Below are 12,888 nucleotides of genomic sequence, written 5' to 3'. Positions count from 1 at the left end.
CTAAATAGTGTCAGCTCAACGGCGGTTAAACCAAAGATCCAAATTAAGTCAACCGGCTCTGATACCAATTGAAGGGACTGTGACGCCTAAGAGGGGGGTGAATTAGGCAACTTAAAATTCTAACTCTAAACTATGGCCTCTTTTGCTAACCTTAGCAAAACCTATGTAAAAGATAAACTATCTAAATATGTAACTATGGTTTTGCTAGTGTATTGCTATCTCTACCGCAAAAAGGAGTAATACAAGTAATGTAAATGCGGAAGCTAAAGAGTAAGGTAGAGATATACAAACTCCCGTCGACGACTTCGGTATTTTTACCGAGGTATCGAGAAGCGCGCAAGCTTCCCCCTAATCCTCGTTGGAGCCCCTCGCAAGGAATCCCTCGCAAGGGCCAAGCTCCCGGTCGGGTAATTCCGTGGATAGCCTCGGGCCTTCCCCACGCACAAGTGGGTCTCCGACGTGCCTTCCGGCAAGCCTCTCCCGGATGCTCCCCGCCGTCTTCACTATCAAGCTTCCGGCCGAAACGCCGCGGGCCTTGTTCCCTTCGGTACACGGTGGCGGCCACACCACAAACGCGGTTGGTGTGATCTTGTAAGACTTCAAGCCCCTCCGATGTACAACACTTGTGCTCACAAGCACGGGGTGGCAAGAGGTATGCAAACCTCACTAAACACTAGGCATAAACCTAGAGCAAGCGCATAAGCGGTGGTCTAATCAACCTAAGTATTTCGCAAAGCACTTATGCTAATCACCTAATAAAACACTAAGCACTATGCATGTGGAGATCACTAAAATGGTGTATCAACACCATTGGTATGTTTTCTTAGCTCCACACTTCTCAAAGGGCCGATTGGGGGTTGTATTTATAAGCCCCACTGAGAAAGTAGCCATTCGGGTCGAATTCCTGCGAAAAACTGCTACTGACCGGACGCTCAATCGTCCTGACCGAACATGTCCGGTCGTCCCGACTGTTGAGCCAGCAACATACTGATCGGACGCTGGCCAGCGTCCGGTCGCCTGCCACCAGACGTGTTTGGTCGTAGATTTGCCACTCTGGAACCTTACTGTAATCGATCGGACGCTGCTGTCCTACGTCCGGTCGGTTGCCGCCAGCGTCCGGTCTGGGATCCGGTCGCCTGTCTACCGAGCCACTTGCCCAGCGTCTGGTCGCAGCGTCCGGTCCTGCATCTGGTCACCACAGTGAGCTCATTTCTTCGTGATCTTTCGTACGGCTTGGTTCCAATCTTCGTGGTTGGACTTTGCTTGATATCTTGGGTCTTCTCTTGTGCTTCTAAGGTCTTTCTTAAAGTGTTGATCATCGGATCACCACGTCACCTTCGTTCAAGTCACGTCTTGCACCCTATTGAACTACAAAATAAACACTTGCAAATTCATTAGTCCAATTTGGTTGTGTTGGTCATCAAACATCAAAATCCAAAGTAAATGGGCCAAGGGTCCATTTTCCTTACACCGAGAACATCCTCCTCGTCAGCAAGTCGCCCTCGTCGCCGATCAAGCTCGCTGACTTTGGACTCGCTACCTACATCCAGCCTGGTACGGTTCGTGTCTGGTCAATGATTCAATTCTATGGAAGACACACTTAGTCAATGCTACTCTGTCTTTGGGGGCTCAAATCAGAATCTGATGATTTTGGGTTTGGTCAGGTCAACACGGTCTCCTCAGTCATAAGGGCAATATGGACAATTTCATTGACAGGTCCCACCTATAAGGGCTACCAAACGGCGAAAATCAAACAGAACATGGATGGAATGGATTGTAAGGCAAAGAAGTTTAGAGCAGTGGCATCTGTCTGCGGTCAACTTTTTTAATGACTTGTGTGTAATTATAAACTTTTTTAATGGCACACATGTAAAAGCCTCAAAGAATTGTCCTCACCCGAGGCCGGGAAATCGCGTCGCTTTGTTCTGGTGACTTGCAAATCATGAGAATCATGACCAGCGACTCCGCTGCCGCTCCCGATTCGCCGCCAGGTCTGCGGGCGAGGGCACCGCCACCGCTCGTGCTTGATATAGGTATGTCCTCTGTCTCCTCCTTGGTCTCATCCCCTCCTCCGTCCCCTTCTCCTTAGCCTGTTTCCCTTGTTAGGGTTTGACCATACTGCGGAGGCGGCGGCATCGGCTTCTGCCGGCATCGAGAGAGAAGGTGGCAGCTGAAGGTCGTGAGGTGCTATCTTCTTCAAGATCTCAACACCATCTCGAGAAGGGCAATTTCTTTTCCAGGTCCGGCCGGATCTCCCTCCCTCTCTGCTCTCTGTTGTTGTATTGCTAAATTCTTTGTTGTGCTGTTGACCAAAGATTGCCACTCAGAAAATTTAGCCGCCAGCGCCGTGGATATGTGTTGATGATGATTGATCTTTTTACTTGCATGGGCTTGTCTTAGATGCTTATTGCTAGATTGTTCTATCTGCAGTGTCCGCGTAATATTTTTCTTAGAGCAACATAGATTGTAGGTACGCAGATCCATATCTGTTCTTCAGGCTGACACAACATTCGTATAACTCTCTCACCAATGTTGCAGATGATTTGATCATACATTGTACTAGGTTGTCTGTTCTTAGGTTATTACCTTAAGCACTTCTTATGCCGACATTACAGTAGCTCTGATGTTGAAACATCACTAATATTTTTGCCAATAAAGGGTGTACGGTGTCACTTTGACAGGCATTGTTCTGGGATGATTAATTGATCACCAATGATATGTAAAAAACAACAGAGGTAATAGTGATTAATACATTGTAGAGAAACATTGGTGTTATAGTAAAGTTTGCACAAGGGTATACTGTTATGTAATGAGATTGCTGATATATGGATGTGCTTGATTTGTTCACAATTAATACGGAAAAAATCAAAACCAATATCCTGATCACACAGCAAGCACTTAGATCACAGGTACATTCCTATTGTTTTTGTTTTGTTTTGGGAGAAAACTAAAATTGAGCTAACACTACTACATCGAGCTAGTGGCTGTGTGCAAAAGCTAGCACTTTTGATGAACAAGATATAAGCTGAGCCGGAGCAAGGCGGAGGGATAAATAAATGAAATGAACTGAAACTATTATACTGTTTAATTTGTCAAATCAAACATAGGCATGCATGCAAAGTGCATGAATCAACTACTGCTGCTAATAACCATCAGCATGATTTTATTTCATTCATCCAGGCAAGCAGGCAAACAGCTTGTTTTAGCAGAATATTTTTGTTTCACTCATTTTCTTTCACCAGTGGCTTGATTGTTTCACTCATTTTGTTTTCTGCATGTGAAAGGAATTGTAGTCTTTCAGTTCTTCTACTTGTGATAATATTTTTCCTGGCAACATGAATATTTTTCCTCTGAATTCCTGCTATTTTTACTAGCTGAAAATGCACTATGTACAGTGGATGAGCTGATTCTTAGAGTTAAAAAACTGATTTTTTTTTCCCGTAGCCTAGCTTGCTACTTGACATATAATTTTTGTATGTTACGTTTCTATAAGTTTATACTGACAACTTTTGATCCAGATGTGATGGCTGAGATGGGTGGACATGATGTGCCTATTGACAATGCAAGGGCGTGGACACGGGTGGACAACTTGTTGGACAGGGCGTGAAGATGAACAAGGGCCTCAAGGAGGTGCACCTTGACTCGGTAGCAAGAGATGTGACTGAGTACAGTGGCTAACCTTGCACAAGCAATCAGGTCTACAACGATCTCAGCAAGTGGCGTGCTCGCTGGATCAAGGTGCACAAGCTGAAGGAACTGAGCGGGGCTGGCTGGGATGAACAAAGCTACATGATCACCTTTGAGGAGTCCCAATACAAAGCATATGTGCAGGTCCGTTCTTATTTCCAGTTTGCACGTTTTTCATATTTGTACAATCATTCATATCCAAATTTGGTGTCTAATGCATCGATTTACTTGTAGTCACACCCAAAAGATGCTGAATTTCTCAACAGGCCTATTATCAACTACATGCCAATGCAAATTATCTTAGGCAGCAGTGTTGCAACTGGGCAACCATCTGAAGCTCCTACTACCATTGATGTTCACACCTACTGAAGCCCCTGAAGCTGAGGACATTGAAGAATGTTCTTCAGGTAATGCTCTCCTATAGTTGTGCCCCTTTACTTTCCATGCCTATGATTTTTCCCTAATATAACAGTAGAATTCCGAAGTAAAATTTATCAGTGAAGCATACAAGGAATTGCCAATTGGTCGGGATTGGCTTTGTTTGGCAGTAAGGGACCAATAACAATAGAATTTTTAGCTATTATAATAGTTGAATTCCTACTTACAGAACCAATAAAGGTAGGTGCATTTTGCTTAAGTAAAATTTATCAGTGAAGCATACAAGGAATTGCCAATTGGCCGGGATTGGCTTTGTTTGGCAGCAAGGGACCAATAACAATAGAATTTTTAGCTATTATAATAGTTGAATTCCTACTTACAGAACCAATAAAGGTAGGTGCATTTTGCTTAGTTAAGCATACACATATATTTTAAGTACACGTATATTTTAAGATCTTAGTGCCAGCAGTGTAGTATGAAATGATCCCAGCTGAATCACTGAATTTTTAGCCTTGATTACTTGTTCCATCATCAGCACCACTGTCGCTTGAACTACTTCAGCAGTACTTTTCAGTGAATGAATAGTGTTTTCCTCTCACAGCAAATCAGCATAAGCCAAATTTCAGCTAAACGAACAGGGCCAAAGCTATATGTTTTCAGAGAGGCATTTCTTGCCCCGAATCCATACATTGAAGGGCTGAAGGCTTGAAGTGATCATGTGTACCAGGTCCATACCGGCTAAAAAGGATTGAATTTTTGTGGTTACAACTCATTGCTAAATACTAAGTTTGAATTTTTGTGGGTCCATCACATCTTTCTTCTCATATCTACTGTTAATGTTAAATCACGTTTCTTCTTAGTTTCGGTTGTTGCTAACATGTGGTCTTGCCATTGTTAGTTTGGTTGGGGCCAGTTTCTGTGACATTAAGTATCATGATATATTTTTCATGACATAATGCCTGCCAAATCTCGTTTGTATTTCCATTTCTAAAATAAATATTAAATTTTGTGTTTCAGGAGAAATTTAGGGCTCTCTTTGCAAGTGCCTTCTGTAAAGACGAGGAGGATTTAGAACATTTGTTACATTTAGATTTATTGTATTGTAGTAATATCTAATGAATCTATAGATCAAAACTTTTGGGACTACCTGTTAGTATTTCCCTTTTCTTTTTTTCCCGAATTTTGTACATTCAGTTTAAAAAATTTCTGAATGTTTAATGATGCTGGACAAACATAGCGGCATGCAAGCTAGATTAACTTCTATGCTGAAATTTAATAAAGTCAATGCATGCGCACGAGCGTTGCACGACAGCAACTAGCAAATCCAAGTGCTAATCAAAGTCGCTTCCAAATGAGCCACTGTAACTCACGCGGACTACGCCCCCTTTGTGCCAAAACCGAAAGAAGCCTAAGTGAGCTGAATGAAGGGACTTGGACCTATTGCCTTACGTGTTTCCTAGTGATCGCCAGCATGTTCAGGAGGCCGTAAACGATCGTGGATTATTTACTGCTGGCTGGTTTGGTGTGAGAGAAAAACACTGTTTCTGACTGAAAATTTATGATCGTTTACGAACAAGCGAACAAGCTGCGCGTCGCTGAGCTCCCACAAAAAAATTATTTCAGTGTACCAACGAGCAAAGCGAAGCCCACGGGCCACCGCATCTTGTGGAGATTCTTCCAGCAACCTGGGCCGTGATATTACGGTTGGGGCCATCCCACGCGGAACTGAAACTGGTTGAGCGCATAGGTGAGTTCAATCATCGGGAAGAAGAGACCAAGCGCTAGTTCGGACGGTTTGTTCGTTGGTGTGCGAACCACCGGACGCGAGTTCGATCCTGGGCATCGACTCCGTTTCTCACCGGAGCAGGTCAAAAAAAGATGTGCCACAATTGTCATATTTCTCGGCCGCCTATAGATTTAGCTTGCGTATTAGGAGGTGTGTGGTGTAAGAGATATAGATATAGATCTAGCTTGCGTACTAGAAGGTGTGAGTCAATGTGTGGGTGTGTGGGTTCAGATAGCTATAGATTTAGCTTGCGTACTAGGAGGTGTAAAATCATCGGAAAGAACTAATGTAGAGACAAAGGTCGCGAATTATGTGCCTAGCGGCCGGAGACAATACGTGTGTGGTGTGAGTTAGTGCGTGGGTTCAGATACTACAACTTGTATTTGAAGATTGAAGCAATAAAAAAATCATCGGAAAGAACTAATGTAGAGACAACGGTCGCAAATTATGTGCCTAGCGGCTGGAGACAAGAATGCTCGCTTCTTTCATCTTAGGGCGAACATGGGCGAAGCCAAGATAAAAATACTTACTTTAGCTTATGACGGTGGAGTATAATACTTATCAGTTGTGCTACCCTTCCTCACCTCCGAAATAACTAGATCATTGTCCATAATCAACGGTCATATAGCCCATTTACACAACGTTTAAACGCTACATGGGGCAAGCGTCACATATTTTTCTTAGAAAAGTAATTTTTATTCTGATCTCTCTATAATTATACTCATTACCATTGATTATTATCTATAACTAATCAAACTTGAGATACTAAACTATGACACTATGCTAGAATTGCATGTTTTTCTGAACGGATGGAGTACTTCTATAACGCAAGCAACAAATAGGGGATTGATGAACTCTAAAAATCGAAAAAAAATCAGATCCTTATTTATCAAAAACAGTTGCTAAATTGGGGATTTGGCCCTTCGGGGTTACCTCATCTAGGTGTTTTGGTAGAGAAGACGAGAGTCTCCTTACAGCCGCCGCTAGCACCCAGGACGATGCATTTAGGCGATGAGCCATGCGCCGCTCGACGACAGGAGGCGAGAAGCCGAGAACGGCGACGCAGAATAGACTCGGACCGATGGAGGGGACACTAGTCAGGAATAAAGATGGCAATGGGGACCCGCGACCCGATACCCGACGGGTATTTACTCCATTAGGCTCTAAATATGGACTAAACACACTACCCACGGGTACGTAAATGGACCAAACCCTTCACCCATCGGGTACGCGGGTATGGATATGTTCCAGCAATCCCCGTACCCGTTTACCCATGGGTGAAAAATACCCGGCCCAAAACAAAATAAGCCCACCAGCCCATGTAAAACCCTAGGTTCACCCACCGGTCCCGCCTGGCGACTTGGCCGCTGGAGCCCTTGACCGTTCGAGGGAGGCTCGACGCCTGGCCTCCCGCCGCCGAAAAAATAGGCGCGTGAGTAAAGCGCGTCGTTACCTCGTCTCGGCGCTGGCAGCCTGGCACCGCAATCACCACTCGCCAAAAAAACGTCGCCACAGCAGGAAAAAAAACTACGCCGCCCGCCCGCCCCTCGTGACCTCGTCTCGCGTATTCGCATCACATCGAAGCGTCAAGAACTCGCCACGCCGTCTAATTTTATGTGCACTGGTTAGTGGTGGTTGCTGTTGAATTGTTGATTTTTATGTGCGTGAATAAATTATTGGTGGGTACGGGTAACCCGTCGGGTATGATTTACCTGGCCGGGTATGGGTCTGGGGAAAATTCCTTACCCATGATGAGTATGGGTATTCTAGCGGTACCAATTTTTTATGACGGGAATGGGTCTGGAGTGGCCATACCCGATGAGGATTTACCCATTACCATCCTTAGTCAGGAAGAGGAATCGCCGATCGTGCAAAGGCCAAGCGTTTGGGGCTCCAGCTGTGCTAGTGCTGCATGTCCACGGACTGGGCTATTGCCTACTGGGCTTGCCGCTTGCCTTGCCCTTGTGTCTTGTGTTGCGTTGCAAGGATGGGCCGGCTGGACCCTGCTGCGTTGGGCTGCTGGGCGCGTTTGTCGTGTGGATGTGCTCTGCCGGGGTCGGGGTCAAACTATTTTTTGGCCGGGGTCTTGGCTGACCAAAATTCGTTTGGTAAGTGAAGTGGATGCTAAGTCATCGGGGTTGGTGGATCCCGATCACACAAAGTAGCTTCGCCACTGAAGGCGAGTCAAAGGAGGAGTCGTAACAAGATCACGGTTAAAAAAGGAAGATGGACTGTGAAGATGAGATCGAACTCCATGTGATGACTTCCAACTTTTATAAAAACCTGTAGGCTTCGGAAGGGACCGAAGACATGGACGGGGTGCTGTCCACTGTACCAACAAAGGTGACACCGGAGATGAATAGAAAATTACTTGACCCTTACAATGAAAGAGATCAAGGAGGCTTTATTCCATATGTTTCGACCAAGCCCAAGGTCCCGATGGGTTTCTAGCTCACTTTTTTCAGAGACACTAGGAGCTATGTGTCAAGGAGGTTACTGCTATGTTACTAAAACTTCTGCATGGTGAGGAAGAGCCAACGGGTATCAACGAGACTTTGATCGTTTTGATCCCGAAGGTGGCAAGCCTGAGGAGATCGGTCAATTTTAGCCTATAAGCCCATGTAACGTGATATACAAAATAGCCTCCAAAGGTGTTGGTGAATAGGTTGAAGATTATCTCGCCGGACATAGCTTCAGAGGAGCAATCAACCTTCGTTCCAGGTCAACTTATTACAGATAATATCATCACCGCCTACGAGTGCGTGCACTTCATGAAGCGGAAGAGGGCCAATGACTTGAGGTGTTGAGCCTTGAAGTTGGATATGAAGAAGACTTATGATCGTGTTGAATGTGGATATTATGGTAGAATCGTCCGAAATAGCACGCTTTCGGAGGTGCTCGTCTTCCACCAGATACTAAGCACCCCGAAAGCTAGCTACATCGAACGGTTCCGTCGAGCACACCCTAAGGTAGAACTCGAACAATCCACGTTTTTTCTCTATGATCCAATAATGAGAACGAGTTTACAATACTTAGTCTATTTCATACAACAAGAGTTCTCAAAAATACATTATTACAATACCAAGTTCAGAGTGCAGAACTTAAACAGCGGAATCGAAATAAACATCTAACGATAAGATACAAGGATCCATCTGTGCCCACCAGAAGAATCCTCCACACAACAACCATTCCTCAAGCTGCACCTACAACAGGGGTAAATAAACCCTGAGTACACAATGTACTCGTAAGACTTACCCGACTAGTGGGAATAATTTCCTGACTCCAAAGGATATGATAAGCTTTATGGTTTGTTGGGTTTCCTTTTTATGAAAAGCCTTACTAGTAGTGAATCCTTATGTATGTTTCTTATTAGCAGTCATGATTAGTTCATTATCTAATCATTCTATGTAAGCACATGTTCTACTTTGAAGCAAGAGTTGAGCAATCAGATCCATTTCACCATCTTGCATCTTCTAGTTCTTACTACGGTGCTAGATCGTAGACAAGTCATACCGTATCACACGGCGATTCACGAACCAATGTATCCCAGCTGGGTACCCTGAAACACAGGCCCCGCTTGTACCCCAGGCACAAACAAGACCAACCCACCACTCTCTTGTCAAGGGGTCTAGGTCCTCATTCAAACTTGAACTCTAAGCCCCCACTCCTGAGTCCCGGACTCAATGTGGTGCTTAGACCTCCACCATCCCCGCCTCCAATCAGTCGGTCCGGAAAGAGCCAGAACCCACGACAAGAGAGCAATGAGCTTTTCCGCTCCCATAAGCAAGTATGTGCTCAGGATAATAAGTCTGTGACCTGACTAGAATCCAATGCAACGACCGGTCCTTAACCGACACGGACAGGAAAAATAGTGTAACCAAGCTATGCCCCGTTGGCCGTAGGACACAACCTATTACACCTACCAATATCTTACCATATCCCTGCCCGATCTCTATTTTCTTTCACCATTTTATTATGAGAGTAATAATAATCACCTATTGTAAGTAACGGCAGGTTCCTCACGCTACCGAAAAACTTAAGCATAGCAGCTACTCGGCCTAAACTAGTAGGACTCATAGGTAGGTATATCTATGCATGTAGTTTCAACAATAAGACTATAACGTAAATGCACATCACATATATATATCCAGTGATTATTCAAAATAAGGGTTATGCATCGGGTCTTGCCTTGGGCAGGCGGATTGTTAGCTAAGTCAGTCAGTGATAGCTCTGGGACCTCCTCCTGCACGAGGATCTCCTCCTCGTACTCCTCGATCACCTCCTCGAACTTGTAATCTTCGATGGTCATGATCTCCGCCAACTCGTTCTCTACATGCATGCGATGATGATGCAACACGTTAATATTAGGCAACAACAATTCTCAAAATAAAAATACATCTACTAAGCCACTAAGCTAGCTCTAATGACTAAGGTACTAAGCTAACTATCATCTCTACCAAGCAAGGTGTTGGGTTCAACTAACAAACACCTAGCTTTCCAAATGAAGGATATAAACTAATGATTTAATGTATATTTGAAACAAAGAGCATTTAACTACCCTTATGTCTAGTCTATTCTAAAGCTATAAAAATTACAGTGAGCACATAATAATATCATGATGCTTCTATAAAAATTTTAGCATTAAAGCTATCATCAATTTACCATAAAAATTCCTACAATATTTAACCTAATAATATTAAGCACCCTTAAATGATTTAATAGCTCCTGGTATCAACAAGCACATATATGAACTAAATACACTAACAGATAGAGCACAATTTTAGAAACCTAACAAAATTTGTTTCATAATTTTTGGATACCTACATGATTTTATATGATTTACCAAAGTTCAGCTCAGAATTAAAATAAAAAGCTATTTCTATTCTCCATGAAAAAGACAAACTCAATTCGGCCCAACGCGGCCCACATGGGGCGTGCCCCACGTGCAGAGGCGGCCCGCGGTGGGGAGCCCGCGCGCGCACTGGCATTCTTGCAAAAATGCCCTCACACTTCTCCCGAATTACAACTAAGTACTAACACTATTTCCCCCTCTCATAACTTCTCACTTAACCCCTTGGACTTTCCCTAATTCACCCGCGCACATCCTCGGTGACTCCGTGCACGGTGGCACGGCGAGCAGCGGCACTGGTGACATTGCTGGCCACCCTAGACCCTTGCAGACCTAGCTAGGGGACCGATGCTCACCTATAGGCCGACGAGCGATGATGGGCGGTGGTTTCACAAATGGGGGTGAAACAAAGCGGGCTCTCCCCGATGATGGGTGACCTACAACAGCGGCAACCATGTTCCGGTGAGCCACAACACTAACAGAACAGTAGAGATAGGGAATAAGTATCAGGGGCACACCCTGAACCTATTCAAAGTGGTGGTTCGGCCGATGACTACCTGAGCAGTGCTGGCCACGTGCGCACGACGAGCACGGCGACAAGCCACGGTGGACACGGCCGCGTCAGCGATAGAGGGGAGGCGGTAGCACTCCCACGGGCGTGCGCACGATGGAGAGGGAGCCCAGGTGAGCTAGTGGTGTAGAGGAATTTGCATGAGGTGAAGTGGTGAAGGCTAGCCATGACGCGAGCGACGACGGTTCATAACGGCACGGTGGTGGACAAAACTACAAAATTGGAGCTCGGCTGAGCTGCAATCAAAGCAGGGTGGGGCGGCTAGAGAGGGGACATGAGGGCGGAGACGCAAGCACAAGGAATTGATGAGAGTTGCCCATTCTCTAGCTCACCGTGACGTGACACGACGACGGCGAAAACCTGAGAGAGAAGAGAGAACAAGCGCGACAGGTGGGCTCGGCTCGTCCTCACCTTTGCGGGATGCGAGTGGAGAGATCAGGAGACCCACGCGCTGATGGTAGCCGATAGGTGCATGTGCTCCCGACCGGCATGGCCTGCATGGCCGTAGCGCCTCAAAGACAAGGCGATGGCGGCTCACCCACGTGCGCGCGGCGTGGTAGAGGCAACACGCACATGGCTGGCAACAGTGCAGAGGTGCAGCAGACCGGCGTGGATGCGATGATGATGCAACGACAATGGCAGCATTGCGACATGAGGAGTGTCGGCAGTGCGGCATGATGACAGCGCAGCACGGCCGCTGCGGCACCCAAGACGACAGCGCGAGGCAGAGCAGCAGGGCATGGGGCTAGCGGCTCATTGTGGCTGGCCTCGGCCGAGCCCAGTCGGAATGGTTGAACGCGCGGGACATGACCATGTGCGCAGCGTGGGAAGGTGAAAGCTCTAGTTTGGTTTTGGTGAATTGATGAAACCCTATGTGCTAACCTAGTTTATCAAAGTAATTATGAGATAGGTAGCACTACTCTAAGTGATGAAGCAAATGAAGATCATGACATGATGATGGTGATGGCATGGTGATGATCAAATGCTTGGACTTGGAAAAGAAGAAAGAAAAACAAAAAGCTCAAGGCAAAGGTGAAACTTGATAGGAGCTTTTTCGTTTTGGTGATCGAGACATTTAGTGAGTGTGATCACATTTAGGATCGATAGTCATACTATTAAAAGGGGTGAAACTCATATCGAAATGCGGTTATCAAAGTGCCACTAGATTCTCTAACACATTGCATAGTCATTTAGGATCTAGTGGAGAGCTAACACCCTTGAAAAGATTTGTGAAAATATGCTAACACATGTGCACAAGGTGATACACTTGGTGGTTGGCATATTTAAGCAAGGGTAAAGAGGATAGAGTTGAAAAGGAGTTGAATGCGCTGGTCATGGGGTGACCGAACGTGTCCGACGTGAGGACTAGACATGTCCAGTATCTTCCCAACGTGACTGGACACGTCTGGTATTCTGGCCAGGCGCGGCAGAGTTGACGAAGTGATCGGACTCTAGGTCATAGCTATGACCGGACGTTGAGAAATCACTGTTTAGCATCCGATCAAGGTGACGTGGAGCATGGGTGTTGGTCCAGAGAGGACCAGACGTAGGGGTGCGTCCGGTTGGCCACACCAGACACGTTCGGTCGTAGTTCAGCGGCTCTAGGAGCTCTCTATA

The 12,888-nt window shown here is 45.7% G+C and overlaps 2 long non-coding RNA genes across 2 annotated transcripts; both read left to right on the top strand.

Moving 5' to 3' along the window:
- Nucleotides 1-1,470: 1,470 nt before the first annotated feature.
- Nucleotides 1,471-3,810, top strand: LOC136519515 (uncharacterized). Its single transcript, XR_010774942.1, has 3 exons — nt 1,471-1,554; nt 1,665-2,240; nt 3,519-3,810. It is a non-coding gene; the product is annotated as an uncharacterized lncRNA (long non-coding RNA).
- Nucleotides 3,811-3,884: 74 nt separating this feature from the next.
- On the top strand, nt 3,885-5,237 carry LOC136519516 (uncharacterized). Its single transcript, XR_010774943.1, has 2 exons — nt 3,885-4,094; nt 5,083-5,237. It is a non-coding gene; the product is annotated as an uncharacterized lncRNA (long non-coding RNA).
- The last annotated feature ends 7,651 nt before the right edge of the window (nt 5,238-12,888 follow it).

The sequence above is a fragment of the Miscanthus floridulus genome, chromosome 18, assembly GCF_019320115.1.
Source record: "Miscanthus floridulus cultivar M001 chromosome 18, ASM1932011v1, whole genome shotgun sequence".
In the NCBI taxonomy this organism is placed as follows: Eukaryota; Viridiplantae; Streptophyta; class Magnoliopsida; order Poales; family Poaceae; genus Miscanthus; species Miscanthus floridulus.
The sequence above is the reverse complement of the archived record's forward strand: the minus strand, read 5'-3'. Positions and strand labels throughout refer to the sequence as shown.